Here is a 23,680-nt window from a genome sequence, read left to right on the forward strand (position 1 = left end):
TATTTACACTATAATTGTTTCAGCTAGTTTTGTAGTCTGGGACTCAGACAATAGAAGGTACTGTATATAAATCCATCAATGAATATTTATTGAGGACTTATTATGTGCAAGAACTGGCATGAGTATATGGCTGGAAAGAAGAGTTCATTGGTAGGTGGGGCCAAGAGAAATATATGTGAAATTAATAATTTTGAAAATCATTTGCAAAGCTAGTTTCAAAGAAGTAGAATCATAAATTTTGGGGGAAGATTTAGTAATCATAATCAAACATGATCATTGGTTACAAAGTCAAAAAGTCAGCAATTTTCCCCCCTTTCCAATGAACAGATGTCTTTGTTTACATCTTTGCTACACTCACTAGCTATGTGACAATAGGCAAGTCATATTCTCTAAGCCTCAGTTTATTCATCTGTAAAAGAGATAATCAATTGAACCACCTCCAAGAGCTGTTGGAAAGAAAATGTTTTTTTTTCTTAAATCAAAAAGGTAAGTCATTATTATTGTATACTATGTAGTATACTATGGCGTACTATAGTATAGTAATACTAAGGAGACTAGGGAAAACAATGATAAGCTCTAATGTGCACAATTTAAATTTAGATCTAAGGGAGAATATTGAAATCTATACTAGATTTTATCAATATGATTGAAAAAAAAATTCCCTAGAGATCTTGTATAAAAGCCTGCTTCTGAAACTTACTAATCGTGTGATTATGGTAAGTGATTTCACCTTTCTGAGTTTCATTCAGTTGTAGCTCCTTTAAAATGGGAAATAATATATTTGCCTTGGAAGCTTGTAGGAAGGATCAAATGAAATAATTTCAGCAAGTGCTTTGCAAACCTGGAAGTGCTATAAACTTTCTTGGAGTAGGAATAGTTGTTATCATCATCATCATCATCATCATCATCTTTTTCATCTTATTAAAGCACTTTAGGTACCAATCTTACTGAAATTAGGAGAGCGGGCTAGATAACCTCACAAGTCATATCTAATCATAAAATTTCCTGATAGGTTTTTTTTTTTGTTTGTTTTTTGTGAAACTCTTTCTCCTAGTTTTGCTCCTGGTTTCTTCAGTGCCATCCTAAGATGCTATCCCATTAGGAATCTTTAAAATGTTCTTCACCAGACTACAATGATTTAAAATCCACAGAATAGTCTCATAAAATGCAAAATAGCACAACATAAGTTTTAGGTTGTCTTTTTTCCAAAATTTTATGGGTTCATTTTTCATAACTGGCATGAAAATGGCTTTATCTCTCTCTCAAATGTGTATATCATTTGACTGGGGTTGGGCAATATGATAAAGCATACTTCAAAAATTTTTGAAGGAGCCAAACTGAGAGTGAAGAGGCATCCGCTTTGAATTGTCCTACATTGTGAGTTCCGATTCAATGAATAGTAGAGTTGAAAATATTTGAGATTTAGTATTTATTAAAACATGTTACACAAAAAAAGTGGAGGGAAAAAGTGCTTGCCTTGTGGTTCACAATAACCCATCCAGTTTTCACTCACCTGGATAACCACCATTTAAAATGCAAGGCATACTCACTATCCTACAGCTTTCATCTTCAGTAGCTAAGCACTTTAAAATGACAGTGATTGGCATTACATTGGACTGAAAGGCTGAGATCTTAAAGGAAAATGTTTTCATATTGTACACTGAAAGAAACCCAAAGGACTTAGCACTCATGCCTCTGGGGTGATGCAGCTGAGTTTCTTGATTCTACATGTATAAGTAAATGTAACAAATCAAACCATTTGTTTTGCTGTATTTTTATTTGATCTATGCTTGGGAGGTCATGTGTGTTGATCTTACTTGTCACAATAATTTCTAAAGTTCTACTAAGGAGGACAGGGGTCTGTGAGCTATGCAATTGTAAAGAATACCTATGATGATGATGAAATCACAGATTAGCAATGTATTAACATATTATTTTCCATAGCTGTACGCTCTTTGTTACCTGGTATCCTCTGCAAACTTAGTACAGTGCCTGGCAAGTAGGAAGTGCTCAATAAAGATTTGTTTCTTTGTCTTGTTGATGTTTCTTCTGCTTTTAATGTTTATTTTGACTGAGAATGACCATATTGTGACACAAGTGCCTTCATTTTTCATGAGAGAAATAACACATATAAACTAATTTAAGCTTCTCTGGAATAGAAGGTGCCATTACTCATTTGCTGATGATCTATTTAAAGGTATCCTAGCCTATAACTCTACCATATCCTAACTTTTAAGATGTGATACAAATCTAATTTTAGTTGTAATGCTAAGATTAGAAGACATCTTTCACATGATACACACTCAAGTCTTTATATAAAACTACTTGAAGTTATTTTCTGAAACGAATGCTTGCAGAAGTCAACCATATTCCTGTTTAATTTCCAGAAATATACATATAGCTACATGAAACACTAAGTGTATATAAACACCCATTCTTTCATTCCTGGAACTCCTGCCAATACTATGTTTTAAAATACAGGTGCATGGATAGATTCATGTTTATATTGTAGTTTTTATGTTGTTTTAATAAGCTAAATGACCATATGTTCAGTGGCTGAATGTTGCTTCTTTTGCTCCCCCTTCTCATTGGTAGTGATAACAATGCAATGTTCCAAACTAGGCTTCCCTATTTAAAAATGATACTTCAGAATCTAGGGAGAGATCTAGTCTCCCATGTAGTTTATAAACACAAACACTTAAGAGAAGTCACCATAATTCTTTCAAGACACTAAACTACTATTCTGTGCAATCTTTCCATGGATAGACTAAGGAAACGGGAGAAATATTAAGTATTTAGTTCTTGTACCAAAGTCCTACTGTACACATCTCTCATGAAGCTTTCTGAATCAATTGCTCAGAGAAATGTGATTTTCCCATATGTCACAATGACAATCTTATCTGCCTCTTGAATTCATGCAACAAGTTGGGAAACATCTATTCATTCCAAGTTACTGCTCACATACTGGTATTTTCCTATAGAATGGAAGAATAAAAAATTAAAGACACTTTGATCAAAGTTATATGACACAGAAAAGTCAGGAGCTTTTCAGATATCTGTTGAATTCCTTTATTTATGTAGTCTCCATTTCCAAGATGAAGATAAAAGCATCTATTTCATAACAATCCTATAAAAACTAAAGTAATAAGCTTAACCTTTCATATTGGAACAGAATGTGTCATCCTGTGGAGTTCCTTGAATTCTAAGGACACTAAACATTAAAATAAGTATTTTGACAAAATCAGACAGGGTTTGCTGAAACAAGGTAATACTGCTGTAGGGATAACAAACAATTATTCCCTTGTAGACACTGCACTTCTAAAGTGCTTTAAACTCTCTGGTGTTCATATAAAATATCCCTCTTAAAGATCTCATCCATTTTCTATCTCTTACCCAAAAGAGACATATTTTTCAAGACAATGGACTTCAAACATGAAAACAATTTTATAGTTAAGCGATCACAAACATCTTTAAAGAAAACAAATATGTATCTACATCTAAAATGAAATACCTAAATGAACATGGACTATAGGTTTGCTTGTCACAATCCCGCCTCTGATTCGTGACTTCATGCTTTCATTTTTAAATCTGTAGTTTTTTAAAAAATTATAATACACCGTTTAATTGAAGGATATTCTCATGAGGAGGGGCAACTAGGTGGCAGAGTGAATAGAATGACAAGCTTGAAGTCGAGAAGACTCATCTTTCTCAGTTTAAATATATCCTCCAACATTTATTAGTTATGTGACTCTGTGCAAGTCACTTAATCCTATTTGCTCAGTTTCTCATCTGAAAAATGACCTGAAGATGGAAATGGCAAACCATTCCAGTATCTTTGCAAGAAATCACCAAAGTGTGTCATGGAGAGTTGAACACAACTGAAATGAGTGAACAAGAACAATTTACAAAAATATAGCTACTTCTCAATAATACCTTAAATACTTCTCACTTCAAGAATGGTACCACAACTGTAATGATGCTAGGTCAAAGTTTTCAGTCCAAATACAGTATTGTATATTCAATTTGATAGTGTTTTTGCTGATACATTTTAAATCAAAATAGAGAATTCAACAAATACATGAATCCAAATAAATACAGTTAAACAAAATGGCATAAAATAATGATCGGGACCAATAGTACACGTCACTTTCTACTTTTGAACTTTATCATCAATAAACAGGAAATGAACACTTATCATGGTTAAGATACTGTGCTATGTTTTAACAGGTAAAATGAGTAAAACAAAGTCCCTCTGGATGAGCTATTACTCCAGTAGTGGCACAAAAAAATTGCAATAGGGCAAAGTATATATACTATAAAAAAGTTTCAGAGAAAGTGCTTTTGGCTTAGTCTTAATGGAATGTCATGCAAAAGAAGGATTGAAGTTGTCTGCTCGATCCCAAGGGATATGAAGAATGGGTGGAATTTGTAGAGCAGCATATTTTGGCTGACTGTAAAGAAAGGCTTTTTAACAGTTAAAGCTAGCCAAAATGTAATGGGATGATTTGGGGGATTCCTCATCACTAGAAGTTGTTATGAAATTGCTGGATAAACATGTGTCAGATGTGTGTCTAAGTGGCTCAGTAGGTAGAGGACTAGACTTGGAATCAGGAAGACCTGAGTTTAAAACCTGCCTTATATAATTTTTAGTGGCGTGAGCCTGAAAAAGTCACTTAACTTCCCTCTTAGTTTTCTCATTTGCAAAATGGGGATAATGATAGCATCTACCTCACAAGGTTGTTTTGAGGATCAAAAAGATTACATATATAAAGCTCTTTGTAAACCTTAAAATTCTATGTAAATGTAAGTTGTTCTTCTTATGCTACAGAGACAATTTTTGTTTAGTTATGGTTTGAAACTCTGAGGTTCCTTCCAGCTCTTAAATTCTGTGATTCTGATGCTTGGGAGGTGAAGGAATGAGAATAATATCTAGTGGTGGGAGGTCTAACTTTCTATAAAAGAGAAAGCATTTCATATGGGCTGTGAAGGCTGAATAGGATTTCCAAAGATGGAGATAAAGGGAAGTGCATTTCAGACAGAGAGAAAAGCATGAACACCAAAAAATATGTAGATATGTGGGAAGAGATCACAAAGAATGTGAAAGAAACAGCAAATAATCTAGTTTGGCTAGCATATGGAACTGGAAAAATTAAGAGAACCCATATTATGGAGGGCCTTGAAATCCACAGTGAGGCATTTGGACTTACCTTGATAGATAATGCATAGACTGAGGATTTTTGAAAATAGAAGTGAAATATCAGAGTTGTGTACTACAAAGATTTTTGTGGTAATGTATGGAAGTTTTGGTACACTGGAAGTAACAGAGGCCAGTTAAGATATTATTGCAGGAGTTCAGGATAGAGGTGAAAAGGATGTGAATTTGAGTGACGGAAGTGAGAATTGGAAGTGTTCAAAGATATTTCAATAATAGAATACAGAGACTTTAGTAACAGGTCAAATGTTGGGTCCATGAGAAGGGATAATTGATGGCTTCTCCAAGATTTTTAAGTCTTTGTTGCTAGAAAAATCTTGGTACCCATAAGAGAAATAAGCAAGTCAGAAAACGAAATGAAATTTTGGAAGGGGGTCAAATGTGAGTGTGTATTAGGCAGTGAGGTGGTACAGCATATAAAACACTAAATGCAGAGTCAAGATGACCTGGTTCAGAATCCTGTCCCTTATACTTGCTAGGCAAGTCAATTAACTTCTGTTATCCTCAGTTTTTTTTATCAATAAAACTGGGATGATAACAGTGAATACCTCCCAAGGTTATCATGAAGATCAAATGAAATGAGATATGTGATATGTAAAGGATTTTGCAAATCTTAAAAATATATAAATGTTAGCTTATAATAATAATAATAATAATAATAATAATAATAATAATAATAATAATAATTAGTACTACTATTGTTTGCAAGGAACTGAGCTAAATACTGTGGCAATACAATGTAGTAAGTAGGTAGAGTGCTGAACTTGGATTCCAGGGGTTCAAACCCACTGAAAATTAAAGCATTTGTTATTATTACTATTATTGTGATTGTGATTTTTCTCAGTTTCATTCTCATTCTTCTCATCTCAAAATCTATGGAGTTTGGCACAGTGCTAGGAAAGTCACTGTCCTGCTATTGTTCCTTTTTGTTTAACGTTTGACCAGCTATTGAAAAAGTAGAAGAAATGTTATTTGTAGTAGAATAAAATATTGGATTATAATCTCCTTTTCTGTAGACTCACTAAAGGCATCTTTCAGACTACTCCTGTAGCAGGTAAGAAGAGGGTTATACTCTCTAGTTCTTAATGTTCCCACATGGATTTTATTATTTATTTTTACTCTGAGATATAAAGAAACAATAAAACAGTTGTTTTCTCTCTGTAGGGACATTGAAGTAGGATAGGGAGATAAGATGTATAAACAAAGTACTATAACATAAATAATGTTGAGAGGTTTGCAAGATGTCCAATAAGAAAAGAACAAAATAATATTTTATTTAAGAAGAGCAGTGATTTCCCATATGAAAGGTGAACATTGAAGGAAGCTTTGATGGAAAATACGATATTTGATGAAGAAAAACAATGAGTTTGGTTTTTGAATGGTTGATTTTGATAAACTTGTAGGGCATCCAAGCATATCCTTGGAAGGAATCAAAATATATGATGAGAGCTTGGGAGAAAGGTCAAGCTTGGAGAAAAAATGTGAAAGTGATCTTCATCAAAGAGAGAGTTGAAGCCAAAGAATTAGATGTGCTCACCAAGGAACATAAAAGCATAAAAGAAGGAAGATGAATAGTTAAAACCAAATAATATGTATATTTAAAGGGAAAGGGGAGATAGATGATCTAGCCAAGAAAAGTAGTGGTCAGAAAGGCAAGAAGAAAATCGGGATAGTGTGGTGTCATAGAAGTTAAAAGAGGGCAAAATATGCAGAAGGAAGGGGTGGCCCAAGTATCAAATGATGTGAAGTCATCATGATGAAGCCTGATAAAAATATTCTGGATTTGTCCATCAAGATGCCACACACACTTTGAAAGAGTATTAGACTTGCTAGATTAGAAACAAGATTCCAAACGGTTAATAGAATGTCTATATTTGGGGGAATGATTTGTCAATGTTAGACTGAACATGAGAAGGCTGATCACCAGATAATGACTATTGTTCAATCCATAATAACTAATGAAGAGTATCCGTGACGTTTTCCCCTTCCTCCATATTGTTGAAGTGCTGAAGTAATCTGCTATTTGGGGAAAGTTATTTGGTCCAAGAAAACTCTGAGAAAATTCTAAACTTTGGGTTTCAGTTTGGGTTATAGATATAAATAAAGGCTGGAGGGGTGGGGATGGGAATGTGGTACATTGGAAAAGACAGTGGATTTGGAGCCAGGAAATCCAAGTTTGAATTAAGCTCTGGTAAGAACTATGGGCCTTGGGTAGAACACTTCATTTTACCTCTTTGGGCTGCTGTTTCCTCATATATAAAATGAAAAAAATTTACAACATTATCGATCAGTTCCATTCCAGGTCAAAATTCCGTGATTATAGATTCCTTCTCACTACTGGTAGCCTCTAATTCAAAAGTGTCTGATTATGGTTATATGTTGAGCATCATCTGTGGTCAATTGTATGGCAATTACTTTTTTAAAGCTCATATTTATTGCCTTTCTCCATTAGAATGTAATCTCCTTGATGGCAAAACCCATATTGTTTGTGTTTGAATCCCTAGCATAGTACCTGGCATATAGTAATTGCTTATTAGTTATTTTTTTCTTCCTTCCTTCCTTCTTCTCTTCTTCTCTCCCTTTCTTCTTTCTTTCCTTCCTTTCTTCCTCTCTCCATCTTTACCCTCCCTCTCTTCCTTACTCCTGCCCTCCCTTCTTCCTTCTTTTCTTTCCTCCCTCTTTTCTTTCCTCCCTCCCTTCTTTCTTTCTTTCTTTCTTTCTTTCTTTCTTTCTTTCTTTCTTTCTTTCTTTCTTTCTTTCTTTCTTTCTTTCTTTCTTTCTTTTCTTTCTTTCTTCCTTCCTTCCTTCCTTCCTTCCTCATATCTATCAATCTATCTATAATAGATATAGCATGTATGTATGTATCATCTATCTATCACCAGGAGCTCACTACTTAAAAGTTGGAACCTTCTTATACTGCGGAACCCAAAGAATGAGGAATCACACCAGAGTAGGGATTTATGAAAGAGTTTATTGGACAACATCCAATGAGCAGGAGTGTGTCTATTGGGGGTAAGTGGGGGACCAGGGCTTTGACATAGAAAAATCACATAAGAAAACCAGACATCATAAAATCTGAACTTGCTATTAAATTATAGGTGATCATTAAACATATAAATGGTTCTCTGGTGGTTTCTTTAAATGGTACATTTAAAATATGATTAAGATCTACCCCCAAAAAATGTGATTGACAACTTTTAAGACTACATTTAACCTATGTAAAAAGTAACATCTGTATTTATGAGGAGGTGGACAACATTTTCACACTGACTTCACAGAAATTTTAATATTTTAGCAATCATTTTCAAGATAATAGACACCATATTCAAAATTAAATATGGGCAAGCAAAATGACAACTCAAAAGTCACACTATGAAGTTTTTTTTTGTATATGAACATCAAGCATTTCTAAATGAATAACTACAGTTCTCAAAAACAAGTTTGTAATCTCAGACTCACAAGAACTAAGATTTCCTCCTAAGAAAGAAGACGAGAGAGAGAGAGAGAGGAGAGAGAGAGAGAGAGAGAGAGAGACAGAGAGACAGAGAGACAGAGAGAGACAGAGAGAGAGACAGAGAGAGAGACACAGAGAGAGAAGTATGCTAGGCAAACTATTACAACAACTCCCTAGAAAGGACTAGGTAGAGAATCTTCCTCATTAGTTTTAATCCTAGCAAAACACTTTTTAATTGATGTTAATGCTCAATGTTGGAGAGATTAGTCTCTGATGATTTCTGAATTGGATTTTAATCCCTTTGAAGAGCAAAATGTATTCTTGTTAGTTTTCTCTACTTTATTCCTTTTCCTATCACTTGCCTATCACTGCTCACTTGTGCATTCTTTCTTTTGGATCCAAGTGTCTGTCTATCTATCTGTCTTTATCTCCACCTCCCCCAGCCTCTGTCTCTCTGTCTCTCTCTCCCTTTCTGTCTTTTTCTTTGCCTCTATCTCTTTCTCTCACTGTCTCTCTTCTCTCCCCCCCACATTTATTTAAATCATCATTTCCCCATTTTCTCTATTGAAAGGAAATGTATGCTTTTTTCTTTACCAAAATATGAATTGAGGATTACATTGTTTTCTTCTTTTTGATTTAAACCAGTATACTTTAAAGAAACCTTTTGAAATGATCACATCATTTTTTTTCTTCCCCCAACACTGCACTCATCACCTCCTTGATGAATTTCCAGGTAATGATAAGGAGAAAAAACACAACCAATAAGCACCAAAAACTGCATCTTTAAAAGGATATGTAGAGGGAAAAACCTATACAGGACAGACCATTCCACAGATACTAAATCTTCTTTAAATTCTCTATCAATGAAGCAGTCAGAAACAGTTCTCTGGATACCCAATTTTAAGACCTGCTCCAGGAATTTAGCTATAGCTCCTTTCTTCTCCAATGTCTTTTGCTAGTTATTATGCATTGACATATTGCCACCTCTGAAGCTTATTTATGCACCTGCCCTTACAAGAAAGCATCAACAGACAATAACCCTTTGGTAGAAATCATGTCCAAGGCTCACTGCCTTGTACAGGGAATCTTATCTTAGAAGGAAAAATAAAAGTTGTTCTGTTTTGTTCACCTCACAGATCTGCAGGTTTGCTAAGACGCAGCAATCCCCAGTTCACAGGTTCTGACCAAAACATGCAGAAGAAGTGGATGACTGCGTACTCTTTGATTTGACTAACAGGCTTCAAAGCTAGACTTGGGGATATTGGTAAGTTGAACTCCCCTTCATCCCGAGCTTTCTCCCCAAAACACACAAATAGACACAGACAGACACAGATACACACATGTCCTTGTTGTGCTCTATTGAAAGTCATCAAATATCTAAGGGATATAACAATATGGGAAAATAGCAGACGTGGTAAGCTGAAGAAACTTATCCCTATTACAGTTCAGGAAAGGAAGGAAAGAGCATTTCAACTGGAATTATGGTATTTAAACTGGCTCAGAGTGAGGTATGTTCAAGGAAATAACCAAGCCAGAGTATGTCTGGCATAGTCCGGCATACCTGTCTCTTCACCCTCACTACAAGCTTATCCCTGGACAACCTCTAGATTTAAAAGTCCCGATTAAAGAGCAACCTGTAAAAATCCAAGCCAGAGAGACAAAGTAAAAGATAGATTAGGAAGTTTTTTTTTTTTAATCGCAGTACTCGCTACAGATATAGGCACAGGTAGACCCTGGAGCGCAGGGGCTGATGCAGCGCAGCCAGTGAGTGTTCACTCAAAGAGCCTTCAATGGTTTGCAGTTCCCAGGAGCTCCTAAGATCAGGACAGCTCCTAATAAGCCTGGCTCCTGGAGCTGCACGAAGGGCAAGCCGCCAGTCTGCTCTGCCCGTGGGTGGGAAACAGGACTGATCTGGCAACCGGAGACTCTCTGGCCCCAGGTGCCAGTTAGGAATCCCCAGTCCTGTTACCCTTCCTCATATTCATTTCTCTGCTGTCCCAGTCTTGGTTCCTTTCTCTGCCCTGTCCTAGTTCAATCCCACCATCTCTCCACCATCTCTTACAGAGTGTGGCTCAGCACATCTAGCTCCATTCTACTATCTCCTGTCCCATTTGGTCTTATATCAACGGGCAATCTCAAGCTACTTCCCACCCCCGACCCATGACCCATTCAAGTACTCTCAAACCCCTCCCCCAGCCTCCCAGCTAGTCAATTTCAGAACCACCACTACCCACCACACAAAACAGGGCAGGACTCCACCTCTCTTTCTCTCCTAACGTCTCGATCTGACCAGAATACTCAAGGGGAACAAAATCACCCAGTTCCCAGAGCTCTCCCAGGATGCTTGGTGGGGTGCCAGGCTGCAGCGCTGAGACTTCCTCACCACTTCTGGCCCCTGGCTCTGTTTATACCACAAGGGCAGTACCCTATCTGGGGATCTGGAGACCTATGTAGGGGGTTGACCACCACTGAGCCTCCCCACTTTTTAATCACGACAATCTGCACTTACCCAGACGCCACAAGCACAGTTCTTTCCCCCTCAGACCTGGCGCGCACAATCCCAGACTCAGCTCAGTGTTTACCCACTCCGACCTAATAAGGCTCGTCCAGTCACTGGGCACGCTTTTTATCCCGCCAGTCGGCGGCTCTCAGGTAGGGAGGAGGGCAGGCAAGCTATGGGTCTATGTATCCCCCGCCCTCTCTGAGCAGGCCCCCCCCCATTCCTCCCTTCCACCCGCCCATCTTTGCATCCACAGACCCGTGCGGCAAATGCGGGGGTGGGAAGGGGGGGGACTTACCTACCAGGAACAAGGTGACCCAGAAGCTTCACCCCAGGGCAACCAGCGAACAGCAGTCAGAGAGCAGAACCTCGTCGACGCCGCTCCCCCTACAGTAAGCTGGGGCACGCAGGTCAGTGCGAAGCCCCACTCTTCTGGTCTCCCACGCGAGCTCTAAGTCGGCTCGCTGGAAAGGCAGCGGCCGCCCCTCTCTGGTTTCTTTACCCGCACCCGGAGCCCTGCGCCGCCCCGAGCGCCACAGGGAGCTCCGGGCGCGGGGCAGCAGCTTCGCAGGCTTTGGGGACCCCAGAGAGGGGCGAAACAAGAGGCGGGGAAGAAGCTAGTGTGGGGCTCCTAGAGAGGTGGAGCGAAAAGAACCCTCCTTCTCCAAGCTCACAGGGAAGGGAGGGTGGGTTCAGAATCAAGGAGCTCGGAGTCCAGCCGGTGGCTAGCGCGAGGGATGGCTGCTGCGTGCGCCTCTAGGCTCAGAGAGCATGGTAACATGTGTGACTGAAAGGACAGCTGCCCGGCTCCCCAGGAGGTGGAGGAGAAGGAGGGAGAGGGATGCAAAAGCAGCCCCAACCCCTGCACTACAACGGCAGCCAACTTTGCCTCTGCAGCGGCCAGGGAGCTGGCAGGTCAGTCGGGCTGCTGCCGCTGCTGCTGCCTCCCCACCCTGTGGCGCTCCTGACACCCTCTAGCCGCCAGACCAGAGCGTGAGCTATAAGGCAGAAATGCAAAACGGGTGGCTGGAAATATGAGGGCGGCAGAAGCAGGAGGAAAAACAGATCTCAGACTAGGTTGACAGGAATTTACCGCCCTGCACTGGGAAAAGGCGGCTCCCCCTGGTCCTAAAGACATCCTGTCCTCACGCACTTGATACTGAGGTCCCCACCATAGCCCCAGCCGTTTCACCAATATCCGCTTCTGACTCTTAGCCAAATTAACCCAAAGTTGAACTTGAACCCCACACCTAAGACCCATCCTAAAACAAAAGATGGGGAAGGGCTATCTATATTCTCCCTATCTTCTGTCCATAAGCTGTATTTATAAGTAACAGTGGATTCATAGAATCTGGAAGTAACCTTAGAGGTCATATAGTCCAACCCATGAAATATTCATTTCTTCAACGTCACTGAAAACCTAGGCATGGCACATGGAGATAACTTAGCTTCTTTACTATTGCTTTTCCTCTGTAATGTTAAGTGTTTTTTTGTTTTTGTTTTTGTTTTGTTTTCCCTCTTTTGGTCTAACTAAAAGTCTATAAAGTTTAGGTAACTGGTACTGGTATAGTCAGTTGGCCATTTGACACCTGCTGAACCTCTGAGGCTAAAAAAAAAGGATCATGAAATTCATAGGTATAAGAAAGAAGTGTTTGGGCAGGAATATGGAAGTCTGTTTTCAAAATCATGGTTAGTGGGATCAGCCTGCCTTTTGCTTTAGTATTTAAGCCGCTACCTTACCTTTTCATTCCTGAAACATAAACTAGCTTCCCAAGAGGAAGCTGAGAGTAGAAGCAGAGACTTTGTTTTCTACCCAGAGCTATTTCCTCCAACCCAAACTGCACCATTTGTCTTTTTATGGCTGATTTCTCCTGTTAGATTTTGAATTCCTTGAGGAAAGGACCCTGTTTTCTTCATCATTATATGTCCCTCAGCACCTAGCCAGATGTCTTGAACATAATAACAGCAGCAATAATAACTCAATTGCCAGTATGCTTCCCACACAACCCTGGGAGGTATTGCCAGAACTATTACCCACATTTTAAAATGAAGAAATTAAGGCAGGGAAAGGTGAAGTGACCTGGACAGAATTGAGCCAAGGTTTCCTGCTTCCAAGTCAAACTTGCTTTTTTATTAGATAAAGCTCAAGCGCCCTGTGATTTCATTGGGCTAGGGAATTACCAGAGGAGGAAATTTCTTTGAACAAAGCCAGTGGATACCTTCTCTGTAACCTAGAATCAGAGTTGCCTGAGACACTTAAAGGTTAAGTAACATTTCCAGAGCCACATAACTTGTTTGTGTCAGAGTTGGGACTTGAATCCATTTTTTTCCTCAATGAAAAGATAGCTTTCTCTCCACTAAGCTGTGTTGTGCCATGCTCTAAAGATCTATAAATATTTGTTCACTTCAATTCAACTGACAAGCTAGACCATCCTTATAAAATCAAAAAGAAATTCCTAGTTTCACACAGGCATTTCATCTCAAATAGCTTGTCATTGCAAATGAACCTCTATTCCATAGTCCACTTAGTCTTATACCCTACACCAGGGCCAAACTATGTCCTATTCCCATCCCATTCAAGCACTCTCAGCCCTCCTCACCAGCTAGTGAGTTTCAGTTTCACCACCATTCACTACAGAGAGATGCACAGGACTCCATCTCTTTCCTTCTCCTAGCCTGGATCTAACCAGAATGCTCAAGAACAAAATGGGACAAGAGTTTCTCCTACTGGAATTCCCCGAATGATTATAACACCATTGTTAAGGATTCAACAAACATTTATTAAGTATCTACTATGTGCAAGGCACTGTAGCACATTTACATAATTCAACAAACATGTATTCAACAAACAGCCTTCATTAAATACTTACTATGTGCAAGGCACTGTCAAACATTTAGATAATGCAAAGTCCATATTTGAATATTTGGATACCATTAATACTCTCCATCATATTAGACTTTTTTTCTTTTTCAGGCAATTGGGGTTAAGTGACTTGCCTGGGGTCACACGGCTATTATTAGTCAAATATCTGGTCTGAGGCCAGTTTTGAACATAGATCCTCCTGACTCCAGGGCTGGTGCTTTATCCACCGTGCCACCTACCTGCTCCCATATTAGATATTTTTAAAAGAAGTTGTGTAGACTTGGTCTTGGCCAAATCCCCACCTGCTCCCTTAGTCTCCGTTCCTACCTCTGTAATTTGAGATTTTTGGACTAGATAATCTCTAAAATCCCTACTAGTTCTACGATTTTTTCACTTCCTTGGGTTAAGAGATGGTTGTCTGCAAGTTTGTATGTAGGTTTTAAATATTTCCTGCCTATATTGCCAAAGCCCCCATGAGTTGCCCTGAATTATTTTTTTCAGAATCAATGATGGGGTATAGGTAAAATTGTCAGGTATGTTGTAGAAGGAGGGAGGGAGGGAGAGAGAGAGAGAGAGAGAAAGAGGGGTGGGGAGAGACTGATAGAGAATTTATTACACAATTACCATGCATCAGGCATTATGCTAGTTGTTAGGGATATAAATATAGGCAAGAATGATAATCCCTGCCCTCAAGGAATTTGCATTCCAATGATGGAATATGAACTATAAATGGGAGCTGGAAAAGGTGAGGGAGAAGGAGGCATGCTATGGAGCCTGCCATAAAGTGATATGGAGGCTTAATCTTGGTCAAGATCATTCACTTTAAGAGCCTCACATTCTAAGGATAGACCTCAACCTTCTAGTGGGAACTGGACATGATGGGTTGAGTGGAGACCGACAGCATAGTATGGAGATCACACAAATTTGGACTAGAAGGCTTCTGAGGGCCCTGTGAACTCAAATAATATGGTTCTATGTGTTTTTTATTTTTCAGATAGATGAACTAGGTGAAAAGGAAAACGTAGGTGGCAAGGTTAGAGCAATAATGGCACATTCGTATTGCACTTAATAGGATCATAGATCTAGATTCCACTTTCTCTACATCATTTTATTTTACACTTACACGAATTAACTGGATTTTATATATAAAGAATCTCTAGCTCAGAGAGCTTAAGTCTCTTTCACCAAGGTCATAGAGAGGACTCAGGACTGGAACCCAGGTCCCCTGATTTCCATTCTAGTGCTTTTGGCAGTATACCCTAGAGCAGAGGTGGGGAATCTGTGGCCCTCTAAGTCCTCAAATGTGGCCTTTGACTGAATCCAAACTTCATAGAACACATACTCTTAATTAATAGATTTATCCTGTCAAACTTGCACTCAGTGAAAATGCCACACCCAATGGACTAGAAGGCAACACAGGGCCTCCAGGCTGTAGATTGCCCACCCCTGCCCTAGTACTTCTTGATTGGAACAGATTCTGGGAGAATAAGCATAGGAATACAGAAAGTATTCAGGAAGGGAAGTCTCTCAGTAATTTGATTATAGATGTTCTCTAAGAGGAAAGACCTATTAACTTTAGGATAATGGAGAAGAAAACAGGGCAAAATTTGGAATGAGGGGTTTGTCATGTACTTTTTCTAAGGAAATTAAAAGAGAGTGACAAGTATTAGATTTCCACAATAGAAAGGTGGAGGAAGATATAGAAGAATAAAAATAGCTCACTTAGTACATTGCTGTAACACTTACAGTTTATGAAGTTCTTTTCTCACAGCTAGCATGTGAAGTAGGTCATGCAGTTATCATTAATCCTATTTTACAGATAAGGAAACTGATTCCTAGGTATGTGAAATGAGTGCTAGTATCAGAGGTTTCAAGCACAGTTTTTTTCTGACACAGGTCAGTGTTCCTTCCACTACACCAAGTGCCTCTGAAAGACAGTAATAAACCACTGATCATAACTTGAGCTATTCTTAACAGTCAGTACTTGAGTTCATTCATTCATTGATTTAATTAATATTGAGTCTTAACTAAAACAAAGGCCTGAAAGTAAAGAAATTATTATCTTAGCCACAGGTTCCAAGCTGCAGTACTACAGGCAAATCACTGAATCAGTCTGTATCACCATTTTCCAAATTAAATGGGGCCAGAGATGGAGATTGGAAAAGGTAAGCTCCAAGATCTCCTCCAGCTTGGAAATTCTTTGATTCTGTGATTTTATTACCTGTATATCACTATAGGAGTTTCACAGAAGGATCATTTATGGATTCAGTCCTCATAGAGAGTCCAGGCTAGATCAGAGTATGATTCTATTGAAGATGTGAAGACAGCGAGAGAAAGAGAGACAGAGATAGAGCCAGACAGACACAGAGAGACAGATACAGAGAGAGAAAGACAGAGAGACACACACAGAGACAGAAAGAGGCATACAGAGACAGAGACAGACAGAGAAAGAAATATAGAATCAGAAACTGAAAGATAGAAATAGAGAGACAAGTTTTGTTATAAGGTCTACTTAATGGTATGAAAAATCATTTAATGGCTCCATCTCAGTCCATCTACAAATAACCATATTGTATATATGCCCCATAGTTTCACACTTCTATAATGATTTTTGTCATATGTTTCATCATCCAACTTCCTTTCCCACCCCCATCTCTCTCTCTCTCTCTCTCTCTCTCTCTCTCTCTCTCTCTCTCTCTCTCTCTCTCTCTCAATATATATATATATATATATATATATATATTATATATATATATATATATACACATATACATATATACACACATTTATTCATTTATAGAAAGACATACATACATATACACACATGCATATGTTTAAAAAAGTCAATAAATATTGACAAAACAAAATGCTAGGTGAGACTTTGAGGAAACCAACATATCTTCACTGTAAAGAATTTTAAGGTATTTATATATTGCTAACTCCTAGCCTTCCTGAGACACTGCAAAGTCCAATCCAATTAGGAATAGAAAAAAAGTGAAGTAAAAAGAAGGAAAATCTCAAATCATTAATGTGAATACCTGAGGGATAGCCTACCTCCATTGGGAAAGAATGATAATATTTGATTAAATGTCAGGTTGATCTCAGTGAGATATTTAAGAAGGGAAATGATGGAACGTGCAATGATTTTTCTACTACCAATGTTGATACGACCCTCCAACAATTCTAATCAGAAATACATTTTACTTCAGTTTTGGGATGAAAAAGAGGAAAGTGTGTATGGAGAGGAGTTTTGAGGAGAGGAGAAGGGAAAGTCCAGGCAAGAGAAATAGTTTAGAATGGTCTGGGTGCTATCATGAGAGATGTAATGAGTTTAAAGTCATTAAAAGCATAGAATTATCTTTAATATACATATACATATATATATATGTGTGTGTGTGTGTGTATACATATATATGTATATATATATATATATGTATATATATATAAACTTATGTACATTTATGTATGATATATGTTTATAAGCATGAAGTAAATGCAGAATAATTGATGGGAACTCATTGGAACCTAAGTAGGAAACAGGAAAGAGAGAAAGGAAAGACCTCTTATGGTTATAGAATTTTAACTAAGCTTTGAAGGAAGCTAGGGTTTCTAAGAGGAAAAATAAGAAGTGAGCATCATCCAGGCATGAGGGACAGCCTGTGTAATGGCTCAGAGACACGATATATTGTATGACAGATGATGGTTGTTGTTTAGTTGTTTTTCACATATCTGAGTCCTTGCAACCCCCTTCTGGATTTTCTTGGCAAGGATACTAGAGTGGTTTGCCATTTCCTTCCCTAGCTCATTTTACAGATGGGGAAACTGAGCTAAACAGGGTTAAATGACTTGCCCAGGGTCACACAGCCAGTAAGTGTCTGAGGCCAAATGACATTCTGAAGGGTCAAATATGACTAAACAACAGCAACAGCAACAACAAAAAGGCTAGATCAAGAAAAAGAGAAGCTTGAAATAGGGATGTAAGTTAGACCAGCTCACTCTATTTATTTCAACCAATAATAAACACTGAAATTTGGGATATGGATCCTTCTACCATGCTGTAGAATGTGATACAGATAGGACATCTAGATGCTCCTGGAAGATAACTAGCAAATATTCAAGCATGTCACATGTGAACATGCTAACGCAAGAAAAAAATGCTCAACAGTTTTGTCACAAAGTGAATTTGAAAATTCCTTGGGATTAGGAGATGGAAACTCTGTGTTCTCCCACATTTCAACCTGTATTTAAGATCAATTAAAGTTGTGCTTAAATAAATCTTTCATACTACCTTATTCAGAATACCTTAAAATTAACTCCATGGAAATTCTGCATACATGCTGTGGTATATTAGTTGTCTATGAGACTGCAGGATGGTAACAATGCTTTATAGAAAGAAGTCTCAACTGAAAGATGGAGAATAATTCCTTTGAAGATTACTAGAGAAAAAAGAAACTCTAAAAAGATTTCTCTCTAATGGCATGCTCTTAACACAGTAGTCTCAAAAAGGGGAAAACATTTTGATTTAATCCTCACCCAGTACACTAGAGCACTGCTATCCTTTTTTGTCCCCCTGAAATGAGACAGGCTGCACTCACATTACTTTACAAAAGAACTCACTACTATAGCTACTACTGCAGCTATAACATAATGAGAAGGCTTGGGGTCCTAAGTATTGAAACACATCATTAATTATTTGCATGATTTCTGGCATTTTCTTAAAAACTGGCATTCAGCCCAAGAAGAATTTTTTTTTTGCTGCATTTGCTTTTTTGCTAGGGAAAATAGCAAAAATAGTTTTTTTTTTAATAAAAATAACCTCATGTACTATAATTTTGGAGGTTGTATAACTGGAGAAGAAACAGAAAGGTAGGACTTTTGGTTTTTGTTCTGCTCAGTTTATTTTACAAATCTCAGGACAAGAATATATCTTAAACATACAGGAAAATACAGTGACAGGTGGCCTACACCAAAACTGTCCTCTCTCATGTTGCAACATTGCATATATTATACAACAGTCATGCAAATTAGCATTGTCCCATATAGATCCAAGTCCCAACAGATAAAAATCATCCACCCATCAGACAATAGATCTCTGGAGACCCTACAGACTGTGGATGATTTGGGACCCATAGTAGTAGAAGAAGATGCATTGCAAGGCAACTTTGATCACAGAACCTGACAGTTGGAAGAGATTTCAAAGACATCTTAATTGTCCCTTATCTGATCAAGATTCCCTTAGATTAGATTTTTTTTAAAAATTGAAAAGAATCCATTCTATAGCATCCTCTAAAATTGGTCATTCAACTTCTACATCCAGGGACCAGTTCTTTCCAGGGCAGCCCTTTCCTTTTCTAGTGGCCCTAATTGTGAGGAAATCGGAACTTACACTAAACTGACTTTGGCTTCTCTGCAATGCCCACCCATTGCTCCTAATTTTGCTGTTGAGACCCAAATAGTAGAAGTCTAATCCTTTTTCAAAATAACAATCCTTCAAACATTTCAAGACTGTTCTGAATTGAAGAAAATAAGACATTAGTAGTGAATGCTTTTTTTGAACGTTGCTCTGAATTGTCTGTGGATAGTATTCACTAACCAGAACCTCTCCAGTCTATGGAGATCTAGGCAAATATTCACTGGAAGTCCCTAGACTGCCTGTCCAGCAGGTTCAATACAATACCTTCTGCCTCAGTAACTGCCTGTCATGCCAGCTTTTACCAAAAAGCAACATTTGTTGGCTGGCTGTATAGTTAAATGCATCTCTGTCTTGACCTTCCATTAGTTACCAGTACACAAACACAAAGTGAAGGCATGGCTAGGCAAAATTATAATGAAGATGAGAAAGCCATCTTACTCAATGAATCACTATTATTTTTCTTTCATTATTTGCAATACTTTGTCCATTTCACCTCTACTCACGTGACTGCTACCCAAATTCAAACCCTCATAATCTCTTTCCTGAACTATTGCAATTATCTACTATTAGGTTCCTTGCTTCCATTCTCTTTCTTCTCCAAGCCATTCTGCATATATCTGGCAAATATATAATCACAAATCTTTATTCTGACTATGTCCCTCATCTTCTCAAGGAACTTTAATAGTTTTCTTTTGCTTCTAGGATAACAATGTTTGTTTGGTATTTAAAGTTCTTTACAATAGAGCTCTAACATCTCTTCAGAATTAATTTACATTGTTTCCCTTCATTGAGGTCCACTACTTTATAGTCTTATTGGTATACTTTCTTTTCTTGTACACAACATTCCCTCTTTTGTGTCTATGTCTTTGAACAAAAATATATCACTTGTACCTGAAAAATCTTCTAACTCTAGTTCAAGTTCCAGAGAAGATGGAGTTGAGAGGTCTTTGTTCTTTTGGTTTTAGGCTTTAAAAGAGGTCACAGCATGACTGGGACATGTGGCCAACAAGATGGAGAACATTTTCTCTGATCATCAAGACTTCTAAACCTTCTTCAAAATAGTTGTATTAAAGATTCTGAAGTTCATGCTGTCACGTGCTAATGTCTCTCTTCTACCTTAATCTTCATATGTTGTCCAACTTCTTTAAAATATAGGGTGTGACACAGCAAGGCTATATAGGGGAGAAAGCTGCAGACCAAGGAGATCACATCCTCTCGTATCTTGTGCTTGAGCTCCTCTGGGTCTACCTTTGGCCCCAAGCCCTCAATCTGGAACATGTTGAATTTGTCTGTTAGTTACAGGCTGCATCTTCTTATCCTCTGTCCTCTTTATCAGGAGATAAAGTAAAATACAAAGAAAAACAACAAATGTAACTCTAGCTAGATGCCCCTCTTTCTAAAAAGTGACCAGCCTGGTATCTCCAATTTCATGTACTCTTCCTAGAAGTTATTAAAGTTGCCCTTCCTCTAGAGCTATTTATTTCCACCTTCATTTGAGCCACATCTGTACTAATCCATGTGGATACACATACAGATTATATATGTGTATGTATATATTTATATATATATATATGTATGTATGTATGTATATACATATATGTTAATATATTATATACATTTATAAACACACACATGCATGCACACATACATATAGTATTTATTTATCTATTCAGCTGTTGTTTTCCTACATTAGAATATAAATTCCATCAAAGAACTGGAAACAAAGCATGTGCCCATCAACTAGAGAACAGTTAAACTGTTTGCGATATACAAATGCAATGGAATATTACTATGTTATAAAAAAAGATGAGTGTGATGAACATAGAGAAAGATGGAGAGACTTACATGCAGAGTGAAGTAAGAAAAGCCAATAAAACAATGTACACAATGATTACAGTGTTGTAAATGGAAAGAATAACAACCATTAAATAATTGAAATTGAATGTCATAAAATTACAAAGAATAAGCATGATCCCAAAGAAGAGATACGAAAAGACAACTCTCTCCTACTCTTTTGCAGGGGTAGGTTGTCCTCAGGTGTGGATCGTTGCATATATTTTAGGAATATTTTGATGCAATCATTTTTGATGATTATTTTTCTATTCTCTTAAAAAAAACTTATAAAATCTGCTGTTATATGGGATGCAGAGAAACGAGGAAGAAGAGTGACATGGATAATTTAGAGGTTTTAATAAGTAAATATACCAGTAAAACTTATTTTTAAAAAATAAGCAAGGGCTTTCAACTTTGTGTTTGTATTCTCAAGACCTAGCACAACACCTGGTATGTAGTATGGACTTAGAAAATACTTTTTGAGTTTAATTAAATTCTTAAAAAGGCTGTCATTCCCATGTCCATGTTTATCCTTTGTTCTCGAAGAGTATCACAACCACAGGAAGGTGATGTCATGACTTGCAAGTGGATTGGATTTAAGTGAGGCAGGGCTGTGCAAAGTCACCAGCCTCATTCTCTTCTCCAGGGCCAGGGTCCAATGGCAAGAGATAGATCAGGATGACTAGAGATGGCCCCAGATGCAGGGGGTGACCTTGGCCTTTTTAAGTTAAAGTCTTTCGGAGGTCTCTGAGGCAATGGCTATTCAGTGATTAAGACCAGGTATAAAATAAGGCAAAGAATGGCCTCTTTTACCTAGTCAAAAAAATCAGTCTGGGAGGAAAAGCCCTTCTGGGATTCTGGCCAAAACAGCAACAATTGCTATTTATACTCACTCTGAGCCATCAGGACCCAAATAATGACCAAGTGAGGCTTGGTCCGGGACCTATTGTTGGCCAGTCCATGACAGCCAGAATGATTTGGTTTTAAGGCATGGTCCTCAAGAAAGAAATCTTGCTAGTAAACCCCAAAATATCATTTGAGGTTTCAACAACTCATCAAAATTTACATTCCTTTGGGCAGAGCAACTGTAAGTAAGTGTATGATACCCTATGTGAACAGAGGGAGAGGAGAGAGGGATAGAAGTGGAGAAAGAGAGAGGGAAAGAAGGAGGGAAGGAAGGAGGGCCATCATTCTCATAGTCTTGCTATTTATGACACAGATTAGTGCCATCCACATGAATAAAATGCTTTGGGGCCCTGAAGACTGATGTCAATATATTGGCAGAGATGCTACATGCCAACATTGCCAAAAACTTTCTTTGTGTTCTACTTTTCTTGGGAGCTGTTTGAGGGTTAGTAACATCAGCTTTTTCTTTGCTTCTTTTAGATGGTAGCAGGCTAACTCCTACAAATAGATAGTGAATCAGTGCTTTGAATGAATTCCCCTCCTGCCTCTCCCTTCTCCCTACCATATATCAAAGCAATAGCACATCTTCAGAATGCTTAGGCCAGACTTAACTGCAAAACACTTAACTTGGTTAAATTTATGAATATATTCAGTTTTTCAAAATCATATGCAAATGTAGTTTTTTAAAAAAGCCTTGAGTAGCCAGTAATAATGATGCATCGTGCCTCTCTATCAAAGAACACTTCTTAGTCATATAAATGGCAAACAGTAGAGCAGTATATCTTCTAGGCAACAAGGAATATGGGAAAACCATATTTTATAGAGGAAAAAAAACTCTTTCTCATACAAATTACTGAAACCATCTAATTTTCATGACAATGACAGGAATTCAGGACCTGAAAACCAAGATGTCTCCAACTGTAGGTAGTATTTATAAATCCTCAAAGTTTCTAGGTAGATTTCACTCTTACTTCCACCTCTCTTCAAATAAGGATGAGAGATTTTTTGGCATCACCTGCTAGAGTTATTTGTCAAGAAAATGTCTCTAGAATGTGCTATAAAATATGGCATTTTCCAAACTTAAGAAACTAATGTAAAGAAGGAATAAGAAATTATATTACTACCAGGCAAATGTGAGTCAGAAAAGAAAGGCACAAATTAGCACTGGGATAAATCCTTTTTATTATTTTTTAGCCCCCTGTTCATGGTATCTTCATATTGTCATTTCTTTCCAGGTTACTTTTAGCAGGGTCCTATTCTCCCATCTCAGACTCTCCTCCATTTCCCTGTTCCCTATCCTGATGATCTAATGAACCAAAACTCTCCCTCTTCCTCAATTTTCAGCTTCCTTTTTATGTCATCTTCCCCATTAGAATGTACTCTAATTCTTAAAGGCAAGAGTTCTTTTTTTGCTTGTATTTTCATTCCTAGCTTTTAGCATAATATTTGGCATACACTAAGTGCTTAATACATACTTGCTGACTGACTGGCTTTTAAGC

At 37.9% G+C, this 23,680-nt stretch overlaps 1 protein-coding gene and 1 pseudogene across 4 annotated transcripts in view; both read right to left on the reverse strand.

Moving 5' to 3' along the window:
• SYNDIG1 (synapse differentiation inducing 1) overlaps positions 1-12,197 on the reverse strand; it is a 297,200-nt gene extending 285,003 nt beyond the window's left edge. The window contains exon 1 of one of the 4 annotated variants that reach the window (XM_078149688.1): positions 11,469-12,195. The gene's annotated coding sequence lies outside the window, so the exon portion shown is untranslated. Of the gene's footprint in view, positions 1-11,175; positions 11,271-11,464 lie in introns of those variants that run through there. The other 3 variants (XM_020987183.2, XM_078149689.1, XM_078149690.1) reach the window with 3 other exon arrangements.
• An 8,369-nt stretch (positions 12,198-20,566) lies between these two features.
• LOC110209000 (mitochondrial import receptor subunit TOM5 homolog pseudogene) lies at positions 20,567-20,720 on the reverse strand (annotated as a pseudogene).
• Positions 20,721-23,680: the final 2,960 nt, after the last annotated feature.

Source organism: Phascolarctos cinereus, unplaced genomic scaffold, assembly GCF_003287225.1.
Source record: "Phascolarctos cinereus isolate Bilbo 61053 unplaced genomic scaffold, phaCin_HiC Scaffold_2;HRSCAF=192, whole genome shotgun sequence".
NCBI classification, from domain to species: domain Eukaryota; kingdom Metazoa; phylum Chordata; class Mammalia; order Diprotodontia; family Phascolarctidae; genus Phascolarctos; species Phascolarctos cinereus.